Source organism: Microtus oregoni, unplaced genomic scaffold (genome assembly GCF_018167655.1).
Source record: "Microtus oregoni isolate MIOR12 unplaced genomic scaffold, Mior012 000000F_ref0000247, whole genome shotgun sequence".
Lineage (NCBI taxonomy): Eukaryota > Metazoa > Chordata > Mammalia > Rodentia > Cricetidae > Microtus > Microtus oregoni.
Genome location: NW_024543059.1, coordinates 64,907,130 through 64,931,686, shown reverse-complemented (window position 1 = coordinate 64,931,686; position 24,557 = coordinate 64,907,130).

The window sequence follows — 24,557 nt, the reverse complement described above, 5'->3', positions numbered from 1 at the left end:
GATCTACAGGCAAGACAATGGAGCACGGTTCTGGAGGATCTAGAAAACCAGCCTAGGAAAGACTGTGAAAAATGCATGTCAAGTGGCTGTCTTTGGGGCAAGAAGAATCAGTGTTTTAGAGTGGGTGGGTGGTCTTCTTTCTCAAATGCTTCTGAGATTCCGGTTGAGAATTGGCAATTTGATAAACTAAAGATCTTTGGCAACCTTGCCAAGAAAGAGTTTGGAGTTAGATCTGTATTATAGTAGGCAGACTGAGGAACAGGGGCTGTGGATTACTGCAATAGTCTGTAAAAATATTTCCCTGCTCTTTGGACCTTCCTTGCTATGGATACACAAGAAACTCCACCAACTCCATGGCTCGTTCAAAACAGATGGTGAAATTCTGCTCCTTGAATCTTCAAATGTTTGTTTTTGAAAAAGTCAAATTTTCAAACCCTTGCCAACACACACACCTGTCTAGTATTCACTTAAGATTTGTCATTTTGAACTGACTTTCCAGATGCCTTTAGTATGGCTGGGTCTCTGAATGGTTGAATATTCCCTATATCATTTCCTGCTTTCCTCTCTGCCTGATGTTGCAACTTACCTCTGTGTTGTTGGAAAGCTGCTATGCCTTCTTCAAACTTGTAGGGGTATTTCCTGTGGTAATGTCCTTGCATTTCCAACCGCAGTGCTCAGTAAATAATACTAGACTAATAAAGGGACTATTTACAAGTATTTACCCTTGGCTTTTGTAAACACCACGGGATTTGTAAGTTTTTACCTACCCCAAATATATCACAGTCTGGTAAACTGAATTCCATTTATATGTATGATGTTGGTAAATCTTTCCAAGTGAGTGTTTTTAATATTCTTCACATGGGACAGATTTGTGATTTTAAACGAGGCAAATTCTAAGTAATTCTAAGCATTTCTCTGTATATCTGCTGGCAAATCAGTGTGCCGTGAGATGTGCTACTGATCACAGCACCTCATGGCATTGGTGTCAGGCATGAACCCAGAGACATTCCCTTTGATATTAACCTCTCTTTAGAATGGATTTTTCTTTATTTTCACATCAGCACCCAAAGAGTTAGTCCTGTTCATTAACTGCATCTCCATCCCAAATTTTTTTTTTTGACCTTGAAGTATTTTAAAAGGAGGAAATTAGCTAACTTAGATTTAGTTTTGCTTACACTGAAGCAAGTATCTTCCTCCTGCTTGGCTTCTTTGTGTTTTTATCCTTTAGATCGAAACTTCAAAGAGAAGGGCTGTTGGATCAGCCACTCATTTACTGGAGCTGGAGTTTTGCTCACCACCAGCTTTTCTACTCAGATGATCCTTTCATTTCGATTCTATCTGCACCTTTGATGTGTTTAGTTCATGCATGGAGAGAGAATTATTGTGTAGTCTTTGCTTAAGAAATATATTCCATCATGTCCTAACACTGCAGGAAACGCGAAGCATGGCTCCATTTGAACAACACGAGTGTGCTTAAAGAGAAGTTCTAGAAGCAGAAAGTAATGAATGAGACGGTCGTACCCTAATCATTGAACATTTCAGTTGCTAGGCATCAGAATGGATCACATCAATTTTACAAGGATGATTGCTGGCTGAGTACTAACTGCAACACCTAATTCCTGAATCTCTATTACATGATAATAAACAAAACTCTAAGCCAGTCAGAGTATAGTAGATCATGCAGTGTCCAAGAATCTAGGATTTGGTAATACATAGGTCTGATCCCATTTTCTTTCCTGAGATGATGGTAATGACAGCAGGGCCCATTTTACATTTGCACTGAGATTGTACAAGATGAGATATGGAGTGAAGCAGTCTTTATCTCATAGTTTTATAAGCAACAACTATCAGAACTATAATTATTAGCAGGTTTGGACTGCTGCAGACTACACCTGTTGCCACGGGCCTCCAGGATATCCACCAGGCCACCATTAGTATTCAATGGGAGCCATGGAATTTTTTGTGAGAAAAAGCTGTTGTGGACTTTATTGTAGCTACACAGAAGTAAAAATAAACAATGCCACTAATTTCATAAGCAAATTATTAATAGAAGATGGTCTTGCTATTCTTAACTGTTTTCTGGAGAGTAAACATGATGGTCCTATCACTGAGGTGATGGTAACAAAGGTTAGCAACCTCCACCTAAATATGCATTAACCTGCCAGTTTTCAAATTGTAAGAAGAACCTTATGCCAGACTCAATGCAATGGAGACTAATTCTCCCCTATAAACCAGCTTCATAGTACACAGAGCTTGCATGAGTCATACATATCCAGAACTTGAACCCACTGGTGCATTCAGAGGAAGCCAAAGATTAATGTTTAATAAAGAGCTGGTCAGCTCTGGCCTTTTTAATTGCTGGGTGGCGGCTGGCTATAATTTCATGCCTTAGGCTGCTATAGCCTTCCTGAATATTCCACAAAAGAAATCTGTCTTTTCTAAACTGATCTAATAATAGGGAATAGATGAGTTTATTTTTAACTAAGTTAGAAATTATCATCCTCTATCATGTTCCGGCACATATTTGTAAATGCTGCTTTTCATGTCAAGCAATAGGTTATAAATCTAAGAAATTAACATTTTATTCTGACTTCAAATAATTAAAAAATGCTGAAGCTACATAGTTACTAATACTACTAATAGCTTGCAGTAACTAAAGATATAACACATGCTAGAAACTGAATATCTATTGATTTATTTAATAGCATCTCCCCCAATTTAGAGGTATATGTTGTTAAAAATCCCTGTGCCACAAGGAAATTAAACACAGGATTGGCTGCTTTGTTTATTGGGAGGTGGCTGGTTTTGTTTGTTTGTTTGGTTGGTTGGCTGTTTTGGGGTCTAGATTTTAAGATTTGAGTCAAGATACTTATCTAGGATTTCTCATTCAGAGCCTGCTGTCCTAAAAGAAGCTGTAAATTATTTAAGTGTTTTAGTAAGTTTTCTTTTGTTTTCTCAACAACACATGAATCATGGGAATGTAAAGAACATAATTTTTAGACTTATGATTCTTAAGGTTGGGAGTCCAAGGTCACTGTTCTGGCATGTGCTCAGCATCTGATGAGGAAGGCCTGCTGTATCCTAAAGTGGCCTTTGTCAGATGGAGAGAGGTAGGGAGCATATTAGCATTCTTCTGTCTTTCTTATCAAAGGATTCCATCCCTGAGATCGTACCTTCCTGAAGTTATCATCACCATTGCCCGCTATAGTGAGCTGAATGAAAAATGTCCTCCATAGATTCTGGCTCTTGAACGCTTTGTCCTCAGTTGGTGGTGCTGTGGAGAGGTGTAGAAGAGGTAGCCTTGAGGAAGAAATAGTGTTTTGAGAGATTAAAAACCAGCCCTACTTTCAGTTTTCTCTCTCTGTCTTGTACTTACTAACTTTCAGCATTCTGTTCCAGCAGGCATGCCTGTTGCTTGCTGTCTTGCTTCCTGCCATGTTGGACCTTCTGAAATTCTAGTCCCAAATAGGCAGCCTTGTGTGTTTTAGCATAGCAACAGAAAATAGCTAATACACCCACAAAGTCAAATACAATTATTCTAAACTTCAGGAGTGGCATTCAGAACATTGCAATATGTGATCACAAGCAAGTTTCACACCACCCTTAACCTGTATTTCCTTTTCACAAACTGTAGATCATTTTGAGAATCTTCTTTTCTTAGATGTCAAAAGATCCATTGGACTTTGTCAGAGATTATGTTATGATATTGCAATAGCAGAAATATTCTTAAACTACCTATGGATTTTCAGGTATGACCATAACCCATCCTACACACTTAATCAGAATCAACTAGGGACTTTACCACATAGTACCAAAAAAATAAAAATAAAGCCAACAAACAAACAAAAACAGCTGGGTTCCCAAGGAGGACAGTGAGGAAAAGCAAAAAGCACAAAAAAAAACCAACAACAACAACAACAACAACAAAAAAAAACAATTAAAGGTATTGAGCATGGTGGCTCCTTCCTGTAATCCTAAGACTCTGGAGGAAAAAGCATTAGAATTGCTGCAAATTTGAGGCCATGTTGATATATGCTATGTGCTCCATGTCAGGGGTGGTTATTCGACCCAACACTGACTCACAAAAACAAAACAAAGAAACAAAAACAAGAAAAAGAAACTATCACCACAAGGCAGTTTCCTCTGCTTGCTCTAGGAGATAAGCCATGATGCTTGACCCAAACTGTAGCAGTAAAAGTAAAAGCTGGAGCTTCTGAGGAGAATACCCACTTAGAACAAAAAGAAAATGGAGCTATGCCCTTCCAACCAGCCTCATTAGCTTCTCGCTGAGAAACAGAAACCACGGGAGACAGAAACACACATCCTTTACAAGGCAGCTTAGAACAGAAAAGAAAAAAATAAAACCTAAAACATGAGGGTTGATCAGAGTGAGAAGTCTACAGAAAAACTTTAACAAAATTACAAATCAGAAGTTATCAAATATAATGAATAATCTCTGTGTTTCCTATAAACTGTCTCAAGAAAACTTTCTTAACTATCTCATGGATTTGTTTTGATGGATTACATCGTAATAAAGTAGAAAAAATTGGTATTTTACAATCAAATTCTGGATGCTAATTGACTTAATATATAGTGTGATACTATTGATATTCTTTCTAGACAATCCCCAGATTACTGTTAAGAATTTTAATATTTTGTATATTGTTTTAATTTTTATTAGGTAATATGAAAACAAGTGAAATTTCACCTGTAATTTGGGTGAATACTCTGCAAACGATTTCTTTGTAAGGAACAGCAAGAAAATAGTATTTGGATTTACAGTAACATAGTCCTTTAATAAATAAAAATTGCTGTATGTCACACAAACTATTGGTAGAAATCTAAGGGTATATCTAAAATTCTACAGAGACTCACAGTGTAAATTTATGAAATCTTTTCTTGACATTCTTAGAGATGTATTTCAGCATCCCTTTTTAAGAGTTCTGTAAACGTATTAAATCTCTTTAGATTCTATGTTATTATTCCAGCTATTTTATCTTTATACAGAAAACAAGGAAGTAAATAGTGCAGAGCTTTCAGGTGAAGGGCCTTGGAACAAAATAGCCAGCAAGTCACAGATCTGAATGCGAGGGATAGCCTCACCAGATCGTCACACATGGGTACTCAAACAAGCTAAACTGGGTCTAAAAGATCTCAGCTGACTCTGGTTACGATTGACCTTCTGAACTGCTCAACACTGGAATGGGAGAGCTGGTCTTGAAGCTTATCCCTGATTAGTTGTTAGAATGTAGGCTTTCCCTCCAAAAGGAAGTAAATTTGGCTTTGCATTTTTCCTCAACTGAAGCCAGCCTCCAAGAAAGATACAGTCAAATGGTGTCAGACTCGAACTGCCCTAGAGCTACATGGACAGTCCTCAGTATGAGTTCGGGGTTTTGAGCATCTTCTACGATAACAACACTCAACATTCAAGTAGTGCTATAAGGCGGTATAATGATTGTACCAATTTATTAATTGCTATCAAAAGTATTTACAACTTATTTCACCTACATCATACAAAAATGTCACAATATATACTTTATTGTCTTATTAACAATAATCATAACAATTTAGTGATTATGTTCAAATATATTACCTCATTTCTGAGAATTAATGAACAGAAAAGTTGACCAAAAATTTTAATTCTGTTAAAAAAACAAAGCAACAACAAAATAAATCCTTAACAACTTTGGCTAATTTATGGGAAGAATGGGGAGATAGAGTTAATCATGAATAAAGATAGCATCTAAAAGTTATCACGATTCCTTTTAAAATACCATGTAAGGATAATATTTAGTTCAAATAAGTAAACATAATTTCAACATAGTTCTGCACTTAAGAATTGAGAAAAGAGAGGGGTTGTTATGATACATACATACCTTTAATCCCAGCACTTGGAAATCAGAGGCAGGCAGATCTCAGTGAGTTAGAGGTTTGCCTTGTCTATAGAACAAATTCTAACACTTGCCACAAAAATAAACAAAAGAAAAAACAAATGAACAACCCCCCCCAAAAAAAAAGATCTGAGAAAAGAGAAAGAGTAAAGAACCATTTCATAGAACTCTACAGCAGTCTCTCCTATTTCTATTTCATATTCATAAAGAACCACATCATAGAACTCTACAGCAGTCTCTCCTATTTCTATTTCCCAGGAGGTTGCTCTAAATTTTAGTGTGCCCCACAATTTCATCCTTGGCTCGTAACTGCGGTGCTCAAAACCACAGGAAAAAAAAAAGCCTTGCTAGTAAAACAAACATAGAGGAAAATGCTAATATAAAGAACATAAGCAAGTATTGTGGACCACCCCCAGAGCAACCAATGAAATCATGACTGATAGAAGAGATAATATAAATTGAATTTAACAGAAGAGATAAGCCAGTTTGATCTCTAAAAGTCTGACTGCAGAATTATGTTTGTAGTAGAACTTCTGTGCAAGGACAAGGTTTGATTCAATTCAGATAACTACGCCTATGTTTTTAATTGTATGTTTGCTATGTTGAAACAAAGCCTGAATAAGATTTAATTCTGGCATCCTTAGAACCCCGAAGTGCATAGGCTTCTAAAGTGCAGGACCTGAAAGATTTCCAAAATGAAGATCAATTTAATAGTACAACAGGCACACAGTTTTGAGTACCGGTTGTTTATAATAAAGGGAATATTGTTACCAAATTGCAAAGCATAACTAATAAACTTAGGGCACGTTTTGAAACAAACCAATGACAGTAAAAATCTTGATACATATAATGGTCAAAATAATGAGGGAATTGAATGTGCTCAGCCTCGTAGTCTCTCCTGGTGAATATGATGAGAGTGATGGTAGGAACTATGTTAAGGATGAATCATTTCAGTCCAACCAGCTTCAAACTGAAGAAAAGTTAGGTTGACTTTCTCCAGAGGACTCTACATATGTCAGCCATGGTCAACTTCTTCATGGATATTTCTTTCAAGACCTGTGGTTGACATGTCTTAAACACAGAATGAAGAAATGATTGGTAAACACACCACAGAGAACAGTTTCCTTCATTAAGGGAATACATTAATTATTGGTAATTTATGCCATTACTGTTACAATGTTCATATAAAACCATAATGAAGTACTTAATATTAAATATGTAGAACTCAGTAAAAATCAGTAAAAAAGACAGAAAAAATAAAGTAAAAATGTTATATGTATGTGATGTATACATTACAATGTAAACATATATACATTTTGTTTAATTCATTTTATTATTTAAAATTTAATGACTCAAGGAAGAATATTTTTCTTGAAATTAGTATTTCCAGGGAAACAGCTCAAGTGTGTATTAAATTGTTTTTTATAAAAGAAGAATTTTTATTTCTTTCCTTATTTTTTTTTTTTTAATATAACTAAACCTGTTCAGAAGAGCTCACTTAAGTTACTTCCTTTAGAAGTTTTGTTCTCTTCTGCTTTTATTCCTTTTAAAAACTTACAAAATTCCAGCAAATACTTCCAATTTCTATTGCAGTTTTTCCTTAAAAGACTGGAAAGCAGAAATAATAGTTTATAGGGAGATAAATACAATGTTTCCTGGGGGAGACTCAAATGAAGCTTCCCTTCAGGCTTACTCTAGTGAGCAGTGGTCCTTGATCATGAGACTGTTACTTTGGTCAGAGCTCAATTCAGCACAAGTCACCATCTCTGTCAGAACCCTGGCTCCAGATGCTCTATTCTACTCCTTCTGTATTTCAAGTCAAATGCTCTTTATCCCTTGCACACAGAGTGTCAGGGGTGACTTAATTAACACAGACATAGTGGCACATGCTCCTCATATCTGTGTCAGAAATGAATTTACCTTGGGCCTAACAATGAAATCTAACTCTTTATAATATAAATATAAAGAATGAAACAAACGCTCATCTTTATTTAATTTAACACTTCCTCTACAAAACTGAATAATCATAGCCCAATTATAGCATGTGACAACAGTTGTTTGCCAATTCTAATGAGAAAACTAAAAGACAGAAATATTGTGGGGGGCACTTTATGTTATCCGTGTCACGTCTCTGCTATACTAATACATTGTCTGGGTGATTAAATAGCTATACACTTACACGCAAGGGTTTTTTTTTTCTGTATAAAAACAAACATCCTTAAAATATGCATATAGGTCCAGACTAATAATAATAATAATAATAATAATATCATTACAGTATTCCTTGTGAGAATTCAGCATGAGCTATCTCTAATACCCCCAATCCACTGGAAATGTTACTTCCTTTTCTAACAGCTTGTCCAAATCAAAATTAAACAGATGCCAAGTTGATATTTTGTCTTTCAAAGAATTTACAGTAAAACAATAAAGCATTCTTATTAGCAAGATCCTACACTGATACTTTTAAAAAAATCAAGGTCAGCTTTGCTTGTGCAGCATCTGGGTCCTTATTTCCTAGCTATCAGCAATTAACTGATGAGATTTATGTTTCCCCTCACTTAAGTGTAATTAACCACTTAGGCTCACATAGTAATTAAGAACTTCGTTCTTTAAGCTTATGAAGATGTCTAGAAACCAGTATTTTCACCTTGTATCTAGCTAAGTGTCAATCCAGGGAATGAACATGGATTCTAGACTTTGAAGAAGTTGACTTCTTTCCCATCCCATGTTTGCTGAGATACTTAATTGCCAATTGTATGAGAAAGAAACACAGAGCCAAGCTTTTGCTTTGGAGGACTAGTTGCTGCTCTGAAGTGAGAAATCTAGACACACACTAAAGGGGAACATTCTGACAAGGACATTTCTGCCCTGATGATGGAAAGAATGAGAGCAGAGGGGAGTACAGCCAAATGGGCTCAACCCAAGGCAGGGACAGCACTGTTACCATTCCTCCACTCTCTTACTTTTGTTCAGCTCAAGTTCTATACACCCAAACTCCATGCAAACAGTAGGCTATTATTGTCTAGGATGGGTTCAGGAAATGACAGTAAATTACCTCATGAACTCTTGCATCCCTCCAACCAAGAAATTAGTGCAAACAATAAAGATAGATGCTTAATAACTACTTGATGGAAAATAATTATTTCACAGGCATTAATATGCACTACTTAAAGATGGGATACCCACTGACTAGCTAGTGAAAAGTGTTTGCCAAGACATATTGTGAATGATTCTTCTTATGTTTGAGTAGCATCATTTTTCTGTAAAATATTGAAAATCAACCCTCATTACACCTAATTAAATATTTAATATATTGCTATAAAGAATGATTGAGATCAAATTTGTTTTTCCTATAGATGTCTTATTACAAACCTATGAGTGCATGCACATCAAAAATATGCTAATCCCAAAAAGGATAAGCCTGAAAATACATACTTAAGAGCCTGTAAAGATGAATATATATTTATTTATAGGACTGACTCAAGATGTTGGATTCCCCCACCTCCATACATTTTCATTTGAACCATCTGTAATTCTATTTCTAGAGGACTTAATTGCATTTTTATTTGCAAAACCTGAGGGAAATTATTCAGTTATAAAACATGGGATTGTAATAATCCCTGAAGTGCATGGTTAATTTATTTACTTTATAGTAATGCCTATCACCACGTTAAAAGCACCTTTAATCCCGAAGACATGAACACCTTTTTGTTATACTCGCCTGAAACCAAACTGCTGAAAATAGAGAATTGACTTAATAAGCTGAGAATTTCAGTCAATCTTTCAGATTCTTTTTACTTGATGCAATGGATACTGCTATTTGATCACTTCCATGTGACATAGCGTTGATCAGCCTTACTCCAGGATCTGCCTGCATACAAAACTTCAATGCATTTGCATTCTTACTTTGAAGGTCAGTAGACAAATATCTAATTCAACCAATGAAAAGTGAGTAAAATAAAGATATTCCACTCTGGCCTTTGTGGAAAATCTTATATGCAGTGTTCTTCGTAACTGTCCTGGACCAGCTACCTGGGATGATGAACACAGTTCCCAGCCCATGGCAAACATGGAGTCCACCTACTAAAGATGACAAGCAACTGTCAGCTGCATTCTGTGTCGTGTGTGCACAACAGAGTGAAGAACATTTTCATCCCTAGTCTCCTGTCATTACTTCGCCTGAGAAACAACAAAATGCTTCTTTGTATTAAGGCTTACTATGTTAAGGCTGATCTATTGTCCCAGCTTTCCAACATATACCTCCAAATGAGGAGAGTTTTCTTTTGTCTTTAAACTATTTACATTTCCTTCATTTTCTCTAAAACATAGATTTTCCATCAATTCTTCAATCATTTAAATAGTTAAAATGAAACCACGAGAGTGTGTCTTGCAGAATTACCCAGGCACTGGGTTATTTTAGCAAAGGAAAAATCTGGTTTACATTTGGATGAGTATCACCTCATTGAGTTCAAAGACATGCCACTCAAGGAGTATGACAGGGAAACAAAGGCTGTGCTGCTCATGGAAGACCCCAAATGTCTTCAACCACAAGAGTTTTTGCAAACCAAATCTTTTTTATACCGAAGAGTCATACAGGAATTACTGTTCATGCCCCCCTCACCCAGGGCTAGACTAGCAGGCTGGTGTGATGGCCTTCCTAGATCTGTACAGCAAGCTCAGATTTAACTGGCCTCTCTCTGACTCTCTGTGTCTCTGTCTTTTTTTCTCTCTTTTAAAATAAGAAAATCTCAGAAATGAAACCAAACAAAATTTGTACATTACAATTGGCTTTTTTAATGGAACCACAATTATTGCCATACTCCATCTCTGAGAAAACGATGTTAGCCATTCATTCTTGGGATGCTTTCATTTTTATTACTGATTAAACAATAAAAAGTTATTATCTAATAGCCCTGAAAACTAAAAACCAAGGTCAAGGTTTTAAGACTATGAAAAAGGATATTCTGTTTATTCCTCTGAATTTAAGGGGATTTGCTAGAAATCTTTGCTGTTTCTCACCTGGTATGTACTTCATCCTGATCTCTGCTTCTGTATTTACATGAGGTCCTCCCCTATCTCTCTCCGTAGTTTCCTTCCTGGGTGGGAGTCAGTTATACTGGATAAGACCATCCTCATCATTTCAAGTTCAATTGGTTACTTCTGTGAAGACCAAAATTTCTAAATGAGATCACCTTCTGTGGTACTGGTTTTTAGAATTTCCTTTCTTTCTAACTTTAAATATTTTTTTTTCACTTTACATACTCTTGATGGAATCTACATCCATTGACCTCCTGTCACACAGGCCTATGGAACCACACAGCTGATTTTTCTAGATGGATGGTGGGAAATTCAAAGATTCAACCCTAATATTTATGTGAACTGATGCTACTTTGTATTACATTTCTACATTCTCTCTCTCTCTCTCTCTCTCTCTCTCTCTCTCTTTCTCTTTCTCTTTCTCTTTCTCTCACTTTGTTACAGAAACTATCATAAGTTTGAGGAGAGTAGACTGGTGTGCCAAAAGTTTCTTTTCTATAGGCCAGATCTCAGCTCCATACAGACACACATACACACACACACACACACACACACACACACACACACACACACACCTGCAGGACTGCAATCACAAAATTGGGAAAGTTAAATGAAGTAAGAATACAAGTAGTTGAAATCGAGAAGTGAGAAATAATTGGCTCCACTACAGACACTCAACTGCCAAAGGCATTCTGGGTCTAGTTATGCTAATGGACTACAGAGTCAAAGAAGCAACATGAATACTCTTAACTTGCAAACCTACACTATTGGCTAGAATCAAAAAGATGAAGCCTCCTAAACTAGTTCTTCAGGAATGCAAACATTCTAGGTCAAATGTTTACAGGTCTAACCATGAATACAAGTAGGAAATAATAATCCTGCAGCAAATGCCCATGTGAGCCATCTGAGAGGGACACAATCTTTTGAATGGATGAAGCTTGGGTGGACTATGTACAATTCTGCTCTGCCAGTCTTTTCAGTCATTTGTTCCTAAGAGACCTATGATTCTTTGCACTTCTGCTAGCTTCTTGTTCTAGGAAAAGGAAATGATCATGCAAGAGTGGTGGTATATAACTGCAGTTCCACCACCCAGGCAATGGGAGCAGGGTGATCACTAATTCAAGGCCAATAAGTGGATACTTAATAAAATTCTGTCTCTAAAACAAACAAACAAAAGCAGGCAATTCATATGAAACTGGACATGGTCTCTGATTGACACAGATTTCTAGGGTCCAAAACATCGATATGATTCACCAACCAGCTTAGAAGCTTGAGCCTATGGCAGTCATGTTTGGAGAGAAAAAACTGTGCCCATGTTCCCAAATATGGTTTATAAACGTTCTTTAACATTTAAAGGGGGATATGATATAGATATGAATAATTTGTATTAGTATAGATTTTGCTTTATTGATAGAGATTTAAGGTCAATTTTGTTATATGTATATGCATATTTCTGCTATTGATTAAGATATTGTGATTGTGTAGTTCATTAAAAAATGTAATGTATAATTAAGAAATATAGGTTAATGGATAATGATCAGTAATAGTCAAGCTTGTAGTCATGTTAGTTAGATTTTCTAGATATATAGAGATACATTTCAGTTAGATAGACATTCTTCATATCTTTCAAAGACTGCAGAATATGGCATTTAATGTTTTAATAAATTAGGACTTTTCATGAAAATGAGACACTCTGCTCCTGGCAGCACCAATCTACTTCAAGAGGAAGATGGGCATCGAAGAGGATCCTTATGGAGTTTGATAGCCATTTGGGCAAGAAACTGTTCTTGCCTGGACTATTGCATAAACTGGACACAGAGAACCTGCAGATAGAGGACTACTGAACTTGCCTAAGGTGAGATGATCTTTCAGGGTTCCTGATTCATGAAAGAGTCTGCAAGACATTCTTGAGGACAAGCAGATAGTGACTGCGTTTGAAATTTCCTACTTCATGGAAATGTCTGCTGGAAACTATGGGCCTGTAGGCCGAAGATGGATGCCCCAACGGTACAGAGGAACTTTGGGTGACTGTACAGGCAGCAAGATGTCTCTGTCATTTCTAGAGTTTTAAAAGTTGCTTACTTTTTGTTTGCTTAGGTAATATTGTATTCTTCTGGAGTCTTTGATGGGGTTGCAGAATAGATAGATATAGTTATAGTTTTCCATTGTTATGATAAAAGATAAAATAGATATAAATACTGTAACCGTAATTTTTACTTGATAACTCTTTTGTTATATGTAATTTTGCTATGTTAAAGTTAAAGCCTTCCTTTATTTGTTTAAACAGAAAAAAGAGAAGTGATGTGGGAGTGTCATATATCAATCTGTTGATTTCATTGGTTAAGCAATAAAGAAACTGCTTGGCCCTCTTAGGTTAAAACATAGGTGGGAGGAGTAAACAGAACAGAATGCTGGGAGGAAGAGGAAGTGAGCTCAGACTCGACACCTCTGCTCTCTGGAGCAGAGACGCCATGCTCCCCTCTCCTGGGTGGACGCGGGGATAGCTCTGCTCTCTGAGGCACACGCGATGAAGCTCCGACCCAGGATGGACGTAGTCTAGAATCTTCCTGGTAAGACCGGTGCTCACAGATTATTAGAGATGGGTTGATGGGGATATCAGAATTAGCCAAAAATGGCTAGAGCTAAAGGGCCAAGCAGTGTTTAAAAGAATACAGTGTCTGTGTAATTATTTCAGGGTATAAGCTAGCCAGGCGGCCGGGGTGCTGGGGTAGCAGCCCCGCTGCTCTTAATACAACATATATGTGCAGCAATTAATTTAAAAGAGGCTATGAATTTGAAAGGGAGTAAGAGAGGTAGGTATATGGAAGGTTTTGGAAGGAGGAAAGGGAGGGGAAATGATGCAATTGCAATCTTAAAAGCAAAAAAAAAAGTGAAAAAGGAATTCATAAACTTAACTTTTTTAAAGGAAAAAAAAAAGAAAACTTTAAAGACTTTAGGGCAGTGAGTCACCACCACATCTCCCTTCAATGTTTTAACACAGTCTGAGTAGGCTGGCTGTATTAGATCTTTTCTATGGAAAAAGGTACTATATTGTTTCTTGCTGAAAAAGTCACTCTAGATAATGATTTTCCCTCCTACACCCATTGTTTTTGCCGTAATTACCATCCATGGCTTAAATTCTTTATCTACCATAACAATATCTTATGCAACATTGCTCACATCAGAAAATCGAAGAAAGTAAAAAAGGCAAGAAAGTTAAAAATGCAGAAGTGCACCTGGTCCACAGAAATAATTCATTACTATTGTCTCAATATCCTAAACCTGCTGGAAATTTGTATATTGAAATCTAACTCCAGACTGATGCCTTAAGATTTGAACACTTACCAAATTAAAGTAAAACACTTACAAACACACTTATTCACTGTCTTAGTAACATTTCCTTGTTGTGAAAAAATTCATTACTTAAAAAACTTGATGTTTAAAAACAATCTATGAGTGAATACATGTGAAAGAAAACCAGCGTACCAACCACAATCCCAGAGAACTTAGACAACAATGAAGATACTAAGAGAGACTTACATAGATCTAATATACGTGGGAAGTAGAAAAAAACAAGAGCTCCGGAGTAAATTAGGAGCATGGGGACCTTGGGAGAGACTTGGGGGGGGGAGGGAGGCAGGGAGGAGAGCAGTTCTCCTGTATGGACATCCCATAGTTCTGGTGTCTTGAACATCCTGGAGTCTCCTTTGCAATGGAGGCTTCACCTTCCCAGCTTCATGCAGTGGCTTCCTAGGGACCCCTTACAGAGAATCCAACGCTGCCATACACTGTGTGATCCCATTACCTCTCTAAATCCCTGGTGCAGTGGCTCCATGGTTTCCCTCAGTCTTACATTTTTTATGCTTACAAAACCACACAGAGTGTGGCAAGATGATGCTGGCAAGTCATGCTGCCAACTCAAGATGGATCCTGGCTCCTTGACCAAAACTGCTTCAGTTTCTACACGCTGACCCTGGAGAAACACTTCTCTGGGGATTTGTTTTTAAGAAACATGGAATCCCCAAAGCTGTGTTCTTAGCTCAGGCTTTTTTCTCTTCAAATGAGTTCCCAGTTTCATAAATTGAAGGTTCTGATGAGTGAGGACTTGCCTTTGTGCTATTTGGTTAGTTTTGGCAGTACAAAGCTGATTGTTTCTCTTTGACAGCTACAACCTCTTTTACAACATTTGCCTGTTATTGGGCCAGGTTTTACAAGATACTTTGGCTTCTTTTTCAAAGAACTAAAATAAAGCTTGAGGCAGGCAAATATCAGATATAGTTTAGCTTGGAACACAATTTGCTTTTGGGGTTATGCATTCCCTCTATTGTAATAATGAACTTGGAAACCTACTTCCTTCAACTGCATATAATAGACATATACTCCTCTTTAAACAACTCATTTAGCAACCCCAGAACCCCCTCAACTCTCCTACTCTGGGCTACACATACTTCTAGCTTTGAACACTTACTCTGATAACAATAAAATTCTGACAGTTTATATTCAAGTGTGTTTCCCAAGTATCCAAGTTGAAGAATGGAAAGAGGGCTTATTTGAACCAACCTGGAATTGGGTGTGTGTGTGCATTAAGGCAAAACTGTGTTCTCTGTTAGTCTCTTAATAAGAATCTCCTATTTACCATATTATACCTTTGTAAATTTGGATATGCACATAATTAAAATCAGGTACAATCTAGGAAGCAAAATATGAAGTGAAGAAAGGATTACATGGTATGAGCTAGCAATCAAAATAGAAACCCCGTCAAACTACCCCCTTAGTAACTACCCCCTTTTCCTCTTAGGCCTTGCTAAAGGAAAGCCAAGGCTACAACCTGTAACTCTAGAAACCTCTCTTTTATGTGATCTACTGTGAGTATTAACTGCCTATGCCTATAGAAACTGTACTGTAGCTTTGCTCAAATACTGTTTTATTTATTGATTTTTGTTGAGCTCTTCATTTTTCTCTGCTCCCCTCCCTGCCTCTCCCCTCTCCTTCAACCATCTTCCAAGGTCCCAATGCTCTCAATTTACTCAGAGATTTTGTCTTTTTCTACTACCCATGTAGATTAGATCAATGTATATATCTCTTAGGGTCCTCATTGTTGTCTAGGTTCTCTGGGATTGTGATTTGTGGGCTGGTTTTCTTTGCTTTATGTTTAAAAAACACTTATGACTGAGTACATATGATAATTGTCTTTCTGTGTCTGGGTTACCTCACTCAAAATGATGTTTTCTATTCAAAAAAAATATTATTTGTTTCTTTTATAAGTCAGTATGAGGTTTATTTTCAATTCCTTGAATAAGAAACCAAGAATATAGCAATATCTAGTTCAGACCTTGACACCAATACCAGATTCACACATATCGAGAAATAGCAATGAAACTTTATATAAGGTATATTTAAAAATATACTGTCAAGATTGACAGTGTACCACATGAGCCAGAGTACTCCAAGCCATCACTGTTATTTTGAGCTCCCTTTCATGGAGTTCAGGAGAAAGAGGAGTTTGATTACAAAAGGTATAATTTGGGTGGCTTCTATTTTGAATCACAGGTTTCAAGTTATACAATCTGTTCTCTACCTTGCATGTCACTTCCCATAATGCATATGATTTTAATCATAAGCATACTTAATTGTGCACAGACACAAGAGGTATATAGGGGATTTTTCTTTAAATGCTCACTTTCAACACAGTTTTTCTTATTGCATGCACCAAAAAAATCTGTTCTGGTTAGACTGGTCCATGGCACATAGTTCCCAAATGTGTTCTGGATATGTTTGGAAAAAAAAATCAGCATGTGTAAAGTACAGATAAGAAGAACAACTTATTTCTAGTGTGTAAAGCAGGCATTGTTGATGCTTCATGCATGTGGGGGGCTGCTAGCAGGTTACTAGGCACTGTTCCAGCCTATATTACAATGTCTTAAGCAGTACAAATGGTCTTTTAGGATTGAAACCTTGCTTCATTCCATCAAGTGAACATGCATGACCATACGATGTGATTTCACAAGGGAGAAGGAATGTAGTTTGGCTCATGGAAGAAGCAATTTTTGAACATTGTTTATCATTAATGGTTATCAGTATCCTTAGTTATGAATAGAAGATATTCTATTTCTTCGGAAAATCCTGACATAAGCTCTCGACTTTTAATCATATGAACAAACTTCTTTTATCCTTATCGTCAAATGAAATGTGTCATGCTTTTTAAATGTTTACTGTCCCCAGAATACGTGACAGATACAGAATTAGAAAAAGGGGTCATAAAATTTGCAAAACTAATTCTTGCTCTGAAGAAGTTCAAAGCTGTTTGAGACAGAAGAATAAATCAACAACGGAAACAGTTATAAAAGCTTCAGAACTGATACATTACCATATCATAAGGATATGGTAATTTAGAACAGAGTGCCATAACTTTGCTAATAATATTTTGAAAACACTGCTTTCAGGGTAAAGTGTGAACCACTTCAGTGAACAGCAAGTGTGTAGCTTTGTGTCAGTGTAGCTGGAGAGGATTGAGAACAGCCCCATTATTTCTAGAAATGACACTGTTTTCTCACATATGGCTGAAAAAAAAAAGACAGTCAAGACGAGGGAGAGAGAAAGGAAGAAAGGATGAAGAGGGAAAAGGTGGGAAGAGGAGGAAACCTGGTATAGTTATGGAGCAGACATCAGTGTGAACTACCTGGAGCACTGCAAGAGAGGGGCAGGGATCCATGCTGTAACAGAGCAAGGCCTAGCCTAGAGCGTGAAGATTCCATTTACTATGCTAAACTGTTTATTTTAAATTTTAATTTAATTTATTTATTTATTCTGTGTATTTTTCACATCAAGTATCTTGATCCCATTAATGTCCAATTCCTTCCCATTCACCCTCCCCCATTGTAATCCACCCCCCCCAAAAAAAAACAATTTAAGAAGAAAATAAAAGAATAAAAAAGAGAAAAAAAATTAAACTTATTTATTTATTATGTATACAATATTCTGTCTGTGTGTATGTCTGCAGGCCAGAAGAGGGCACCAGACCTCATTACAGATGGTTGTGAGCCACCATGTGGTTGCCGGGAATTGAACTCAGGACCTTTGGAAGAGCAGGCAATGCTCTTAACCACTAAGCCATCTCTCCAGCCCCCAAAAGAGAAAAAATTTAGAAGGGAGGAGGGAATTTAAAATCTCATCATGGAAGCTGCAGTGTAACCAAACAAGTCATGCCTTATACCCCTTCAACTGTACATCACTACTTCCAAGTATTTGTTGCAGAGTCATTGTTCTAGTTCCAGTTCCTTGGTCCCCACTGCAGGTTCGATGTTCGGCCCCCCAATAGGACTCTTTCTGGACATCCTCCTGCCACTCTGTGCTGTGGAGATCTTGTAGCATAGGGTCTGCGGGTCAGGTCCCTTCAAGTAATCCAGCAGATAATAGACGGGGTGGATGTTTGGGTAGACCAAACATAACTTTGGGTCTGGTCTGGGAAGCTGTAGGATTGGTCAGCCAAATTGGAAATGGGGACAGCTCTTCTGTAATAACAATTCAGGGGCTGACTCACCTACACCTGTGCTAACAGGGTTGGCTCTATTATGCTGCCCTGGCAAGATGCAGGCCCTACTTTGCCGCTTATGGGAACCAGGGACAGTTCTTCCACTCTTATGACCACAAAGCCAGCTCTCCCACCTTGCCCAGGCCTTCATGGGTGGGGAGAAGGCATCGTTCCTTCTACCCATACCACCACAAGACAGATGAGAAATGGGGCAGCTCTCCCATGTTCACAACTTTGGATCTGGCTCACCCAAACATGCACTAACAGTGTTGAACCAATAATGCAGTACAAAGGAAAGGATGAAATTAACGTCAAAAAATAATGCTAATATTTTATAATTTTTAACTGATATAATAACAGTGTATAGAAGAGTTAAGAGGAGAGCCTAAAAGGGATAGAGAGGGAGAGAAAGCATGAAAGAGAAGGAAAGGGAAGGGGAAGAGAGACCAAATACTGACATCAAAGAAGAAAAATGTAGATCAGACTGTTAAAATATATAGGATACATTGAATTTAATGGCTGACTGAAAAAATGTGAAGTTGAGGGAGAAAAAAAAGTTGTTTTTATTTTTTTAGTGTGCATTTTAACCTCAATATATTATGAAGTATCTAATATAACAAGTCAGAAAATAACCTCCCATAATGAAATGTTTTATTCTCAATTCCATTCATTTTTGGCATTATTTTTATCCCTGAACTGTGATAAACTGTGTTATCTGTTCCAAGTGACTATCTCATAATGGTTATTTTTTATGTTTTTGCTACTGGGATAGGAAAAGACATAACACTTTAATAGAGTTGGTGTGCTTGTATATAAGAGAGAAATCCATATTTGTGTAAAGAATATAAAAATCATAAAAAGACAACCATGGTCTCTGTTTTAATTAAAATTTCTCAATGTAAAATTAACTCACAAGTTTCCTTTAACATACGTTTTTCAATCTATCCCAATGTTTTCCAGAGAAATTATTAAAAATAACTATAATGCTGTGAAACTAGAATCAAAATCACAAGATAATTTCTTTTATTTTCTTTGAAAACTAAGCACTTTTTTCTGACAAAAGTGATTGAGGAAGATACCTAAAATTTTTAGACCCATAAAATCTATAAGAATATTTAAGCAAGTCTATCTAATTCTCAACAATGAGTTCTTTCAAGGTCCCATGGAAAGAAAAGGTGGAAGATGGAAGAAGAAAGAGAGAGAGAAAGAGTACAGACAGTCAGACATAAAGAAAGAGAGGAGAGGAGAGGAAACAGAACCATCTGTGTTTCCCCCGTAGAACACTTAATACACTTGGAATATGTGTTATAGTGGTGTCTGTTCTATAGTATTTAAGCCAAGGGACTTAACACATCTATTAGTTTTTGTCTCTAACACAAAATGTTTAGCATAAAGCCCCTCATAATTGTATAGGGCAATAAGACACTCTAAAAACCTAAGGGGAAAAAAAAAGCACCCCTCAAACTGCCGTTTGGCAAGTGTGATTGAGTGCGCTGCAATGATAACTTCGCATCAGTCTGAATCGGTGCACAGTGCCTCTTTTAAAGGCACTAAGTACTTAGTACAGGTAAAGTAGCGAAGTTTTCTCCAGAGAGTAGTTCTACACAGGCTGAGTGGTGCTTGTGGTAACTCAGTCTAAATGATGTCTCCTCGGCTGTTTTCAATTGTCTCTCTATGGCTAAAATGGGCTTCTCAAAAGCCTGTGTAGAGCAGAGAGAGCTGCTTGCTCTATACCTTTCATTTTTATATGCTAGGAGGAAAAAAATGCTTATGTGAACACTACCATCTTTGAAACCTGAGTATGAAAGAGATAAGCAATAATATTTGAGCTAATTTGATATGCCATAAGTAGAGGTTCCTAAGTGAGAGCTACCTATTGCTCCTAGCACTAGACGACAATTGGAAGTTACTGAGTCCTGCTTCATATATAACTGAGCAAACATCTTTATCCTTCTAAGTACTTTGCATTGGTGGAGAAGGATGGTTTCAATTGGATACGTGCTGCTCTTGTATACTGCTTGCAAATAAGATGCCTAGGTGCAGAAGAGTGGGTCATGCACTCATATGGGTGATCTACAAAGAAAACACAGCTTGTTGCATAACGATGCATAACCAGCAGCTTTCCCATTCAAATTGGGAATCTACTCTAATAAGGTTCTTTTCAATTTCCTCATCCTGGATAAAGAAATTATAATGTGCCTACTTTTGTGGGTTTCTGTGAAATTTGTAGTAGGAGGAGCGTGGGCTGCATCCCACTGCCTGGCTAGTTTAGCCCCCAAAATAACACCATGGAAACTGTATTAATTAGATTACCGCCTGGCCCATTATTTTTAGCTTTGTATTGGCTAACTGTCACAACTTGATTAACCCATATCTATTAATGTGTATTGCCACTTGACTGTGACTTTACCAGCATGAGTCTAACCAGTGTCCATCTCAGGCAGGAGAATCATGGAGTCTTCCACACTTTCCTTCTTCCCAGCATTCTGTTTTGTCTACTCCACCCACCTGAGTGCCCTGCTCCTAGCCTATCTCTATCCCTAAGTGTTAGCTCCCAAAAGAAACACATTATAAGTGAACTGCTCAGTGGCCACATCAGACAGGGTCTCAGAAATATTTTCTACCAGGCAGCCATAGCCATCACACTCTCCTGAGTACCAGAAAGGGTGGCAGAATCCAAGGAATGCAACACTTATGGAACAAAGACAAGACCAGATATCAACACTTAGACTTACAATCATCCCAAAGCTAGAAACCTGGATACCAGTATAAAAACACAGTCAATAACAGTGAAAACAACATGTCTCCATTAAGTTCCGCAACCTTACTCTGGTAGGCCCTGAGAAATGCATTGCTATTTTACTAGCATTTTGGTTTCCAGTCAATGAAGTTGGTAGGCATGGCTTTCCACTTACTTAGATATAATGATGCACAAGACAAGGCTTTCAAAATAGTTTTATGTACGTTAGAAGTCTTTCTTAGTTATCCTTTTATCCTTTCCTTATGTCAAGAGCTTATTTCTAAAATACAAATGGTTATTAATAGTAAAATCTCACTACTCACTCATATAGAAAATGCATATTTAAAGTCAAGTTTATCTTGCAATACTTATCTATCTTTTTATTTCATATCCTGACTGGGAACCTAGTTAACATTTCACTGACCATTAAAAAGTATAAAACCAGAGATAAATCAATTAAAATTACATTGTTCCATTGTCTCTAAATATGACAAAGACAGTCTATTCTTGTTTAGTGTGCTAAATACTGGCTCTGCCAAAAGAAAAGAATATTGATAACAAGGGAAGCAAAGTGTTACTGGAATAAGTGGAATAATGAGACTTTTTCTGATATGCACCCTTAATTTGTAAATTACAACATTTCTTCATTTTGACATGTAGAATATTTTAAGGCTAATCTACCTTATCTGCAATAAGCAAACTTGGTTTTTCCTTATGTATGTAAAGTGGTCATAGGCGTTTTCCTCAGAGACCTGATTCCAGTTAATGCAGTTAAATGACTCACTGTTATACCCTAAAAAGACTTTTTCAAAATCTGACCCAATGATGGAGTTAAATGCCCATCCAACCAATTGTACTTGAAGAGGGGTTGCTTTGTATTTCTCTTTGTTTGTTATTTACTTATTTCTGTTTGTTGTTTTCAGTCTCACTCTGAAGTCAGGCTGGCCTTGAACTAGCTGTGATCCTCCTACATCAACCTCCACAGTACTGAAATTATAGGCACATGTCACCATGTCTGGACCAATAAGTCAATGCTTATTTTAAGTGAATTATTTAATTCCATTTTTGTTAGAAGAGCTTTATTTATATGCAACAAAGATGAAAGATTGAAAATGTGGTCATGGGCAGTGAATGAATCAAGGAGAGCCCACTCTCCAGCGGTGCTGAATTGTTCTCCCAGTAATAACTGGTAACTATTTGGATCTCCTTTATATTAATAATAGAAAACATTCTTCACTTTCATGAGTCAGAGAGTAGACGATATTGTTTCTAGTTCCGGAGGATAATAGTTAGATATGTGTGTTCTATGTCACCATTCTTTCTCTGCAGTAGCTCCCTGAATGCATTTTAGAAGTGGGAGTTCAATGGCAGCTCCATGGGCCATGGCGCTTCTCATCCAGTGGTAATCACCAAGTCTATCAGCTACTTTCTAACACTTATAGGCAAGAAAACACAAATCAGTACTCCCCAGGGGCCCTTGCAGTTTGGAATTTGATGGTAATTTTGGTTGTAGTAATCAGGTCAGACACAGCAGATTTTTAAATTATGAAAAATGTGAAGACTATATAGATTCTCCTTATAATGGCGTATGTTTCCCTTATTAATTTGAGGTTCTTCAATCAGTCATGGTTAGCTGATGCAACAAGGAACTCCTAATCTTATCAGGACTTGCTAAGGCAGTGGTTCTCAACCTGTGTGTCAAATGACCCTTTCACAGGGATCTTCCAAGACCATCAGAAAATCTGGATATTACATTAAGATTCATAACTGGCAAATTACAGTTATTTAGTAGCAATGAAAATACTTTTAAGCTTGGGAGTCACCACAACAGAAGGAACTGGATTAAAGGGTCACAGAATTAGGAAGGCTGAGAACGACTATGCTAAGGGAAAGGAGTGAAGCTCTGTTTCTGACAGTCCCATGGAGGCTCTTTCTTCTAAGCCTATGGAGACTGAGATTGTTCTATGGGAATAGGTTTTGATAGCTGATCATGGAGTTTTCCCAGTTGCACTTCTGGGTTCATCCCTGATGTTATACAAATTCAACAAATAGCTTCAAGACCAACTTAGATAAATAAAAAGTTCTTTATCCTGTTTGAATTAATGATGTCCATAAATTAATAATAGTAGAATATGAACAAAACCAGGCTAAGAGACACACATCAAAGTAAACTGTTTTTTCATACAAAAAAATAAAAATCTGCAAATTGAAAAGGTAACATGTATAGAATATGAGAAAACATTTGCCAAACATACCTGGTAAGAAGTAAATATCCGAAACATATTTTAGAAATTCAAAAAGTTTAGTATAAAATAATAAACACTATAATTAAAAAGAATACATCTTAACAACTTATCAGATCAACATACAAATAAGTTAGAGCTACAGAAAATAATCTGAACTTTACTAAACATCCTGATATGGGAATCAGTGACATAATGACATACCTTAGACTCATTTCATAATTATTCATTCCATGGGTATACAGGGACATTAAGTAAATCTTACCCCCTCCTCCTAAGGTCTCAACAACAAACCAAAGATTGATTCTACTGAAGATCACCAGGTGAAACACTGTGTTTACAGGAGTCCTTACAGAGTTAAGAGCAAAAGTGTGGCTGAATCTAAAGCAGCCTAGCTGGAAAGCTAATAATATCTTCCCCATGACTGTGTAGATGAATATCCTTTCAATGGATCTCTGTCAGCCTATATATTCTAGTTTCTCCTTATGATCCAGAGACCACTTAAGGTAGAATTGAACATAAAGGAGAGGTCGGAGTAGTTGAATACTGAGATGTTGGTTCCATGACTTATCCCATCCCCTCTTTCCATGAGGGAAAGTCAAGAGTCCACAGGCCCAATTGTGATGGACTTTCCCATAAGCAGTCAGAGCTGATCTAATGAAAATGGCAACTATTTGACTCTGAGGACCCTGCCTGACAGCATCTTGTTGGGGTGTCTTCTTGTCAAAAAGGAGAATTCCAGAAAGCACTGGTGACTTGGCGAATATGAAACCTTTATGTGCTGCTATGGGAATGAAATTATTGCATTCAATCATTCACTATGGAAACAGCATGGAAGGCCCTCAAACTTTAAATATAGTATTACCAAATGATTCTATAACTGCACTGTTTTGCATATATCCAAAAGTAATGGAATTAACATCTCAAACAGTTATCTGAACTTCCAGGTACATTCTGAAGGTAGGAAAACAATGGAGTGTGAATTTGTGAATGGACAGAAAAAGAAAATGTGGTATACAGGAAGAAAATATCACTCAGTCTTAATAAAGGAGGGAAGTCTATACTGATGAAAATGTGAATGAACCTATGGACACTATGCTAAGTAAATACAATAA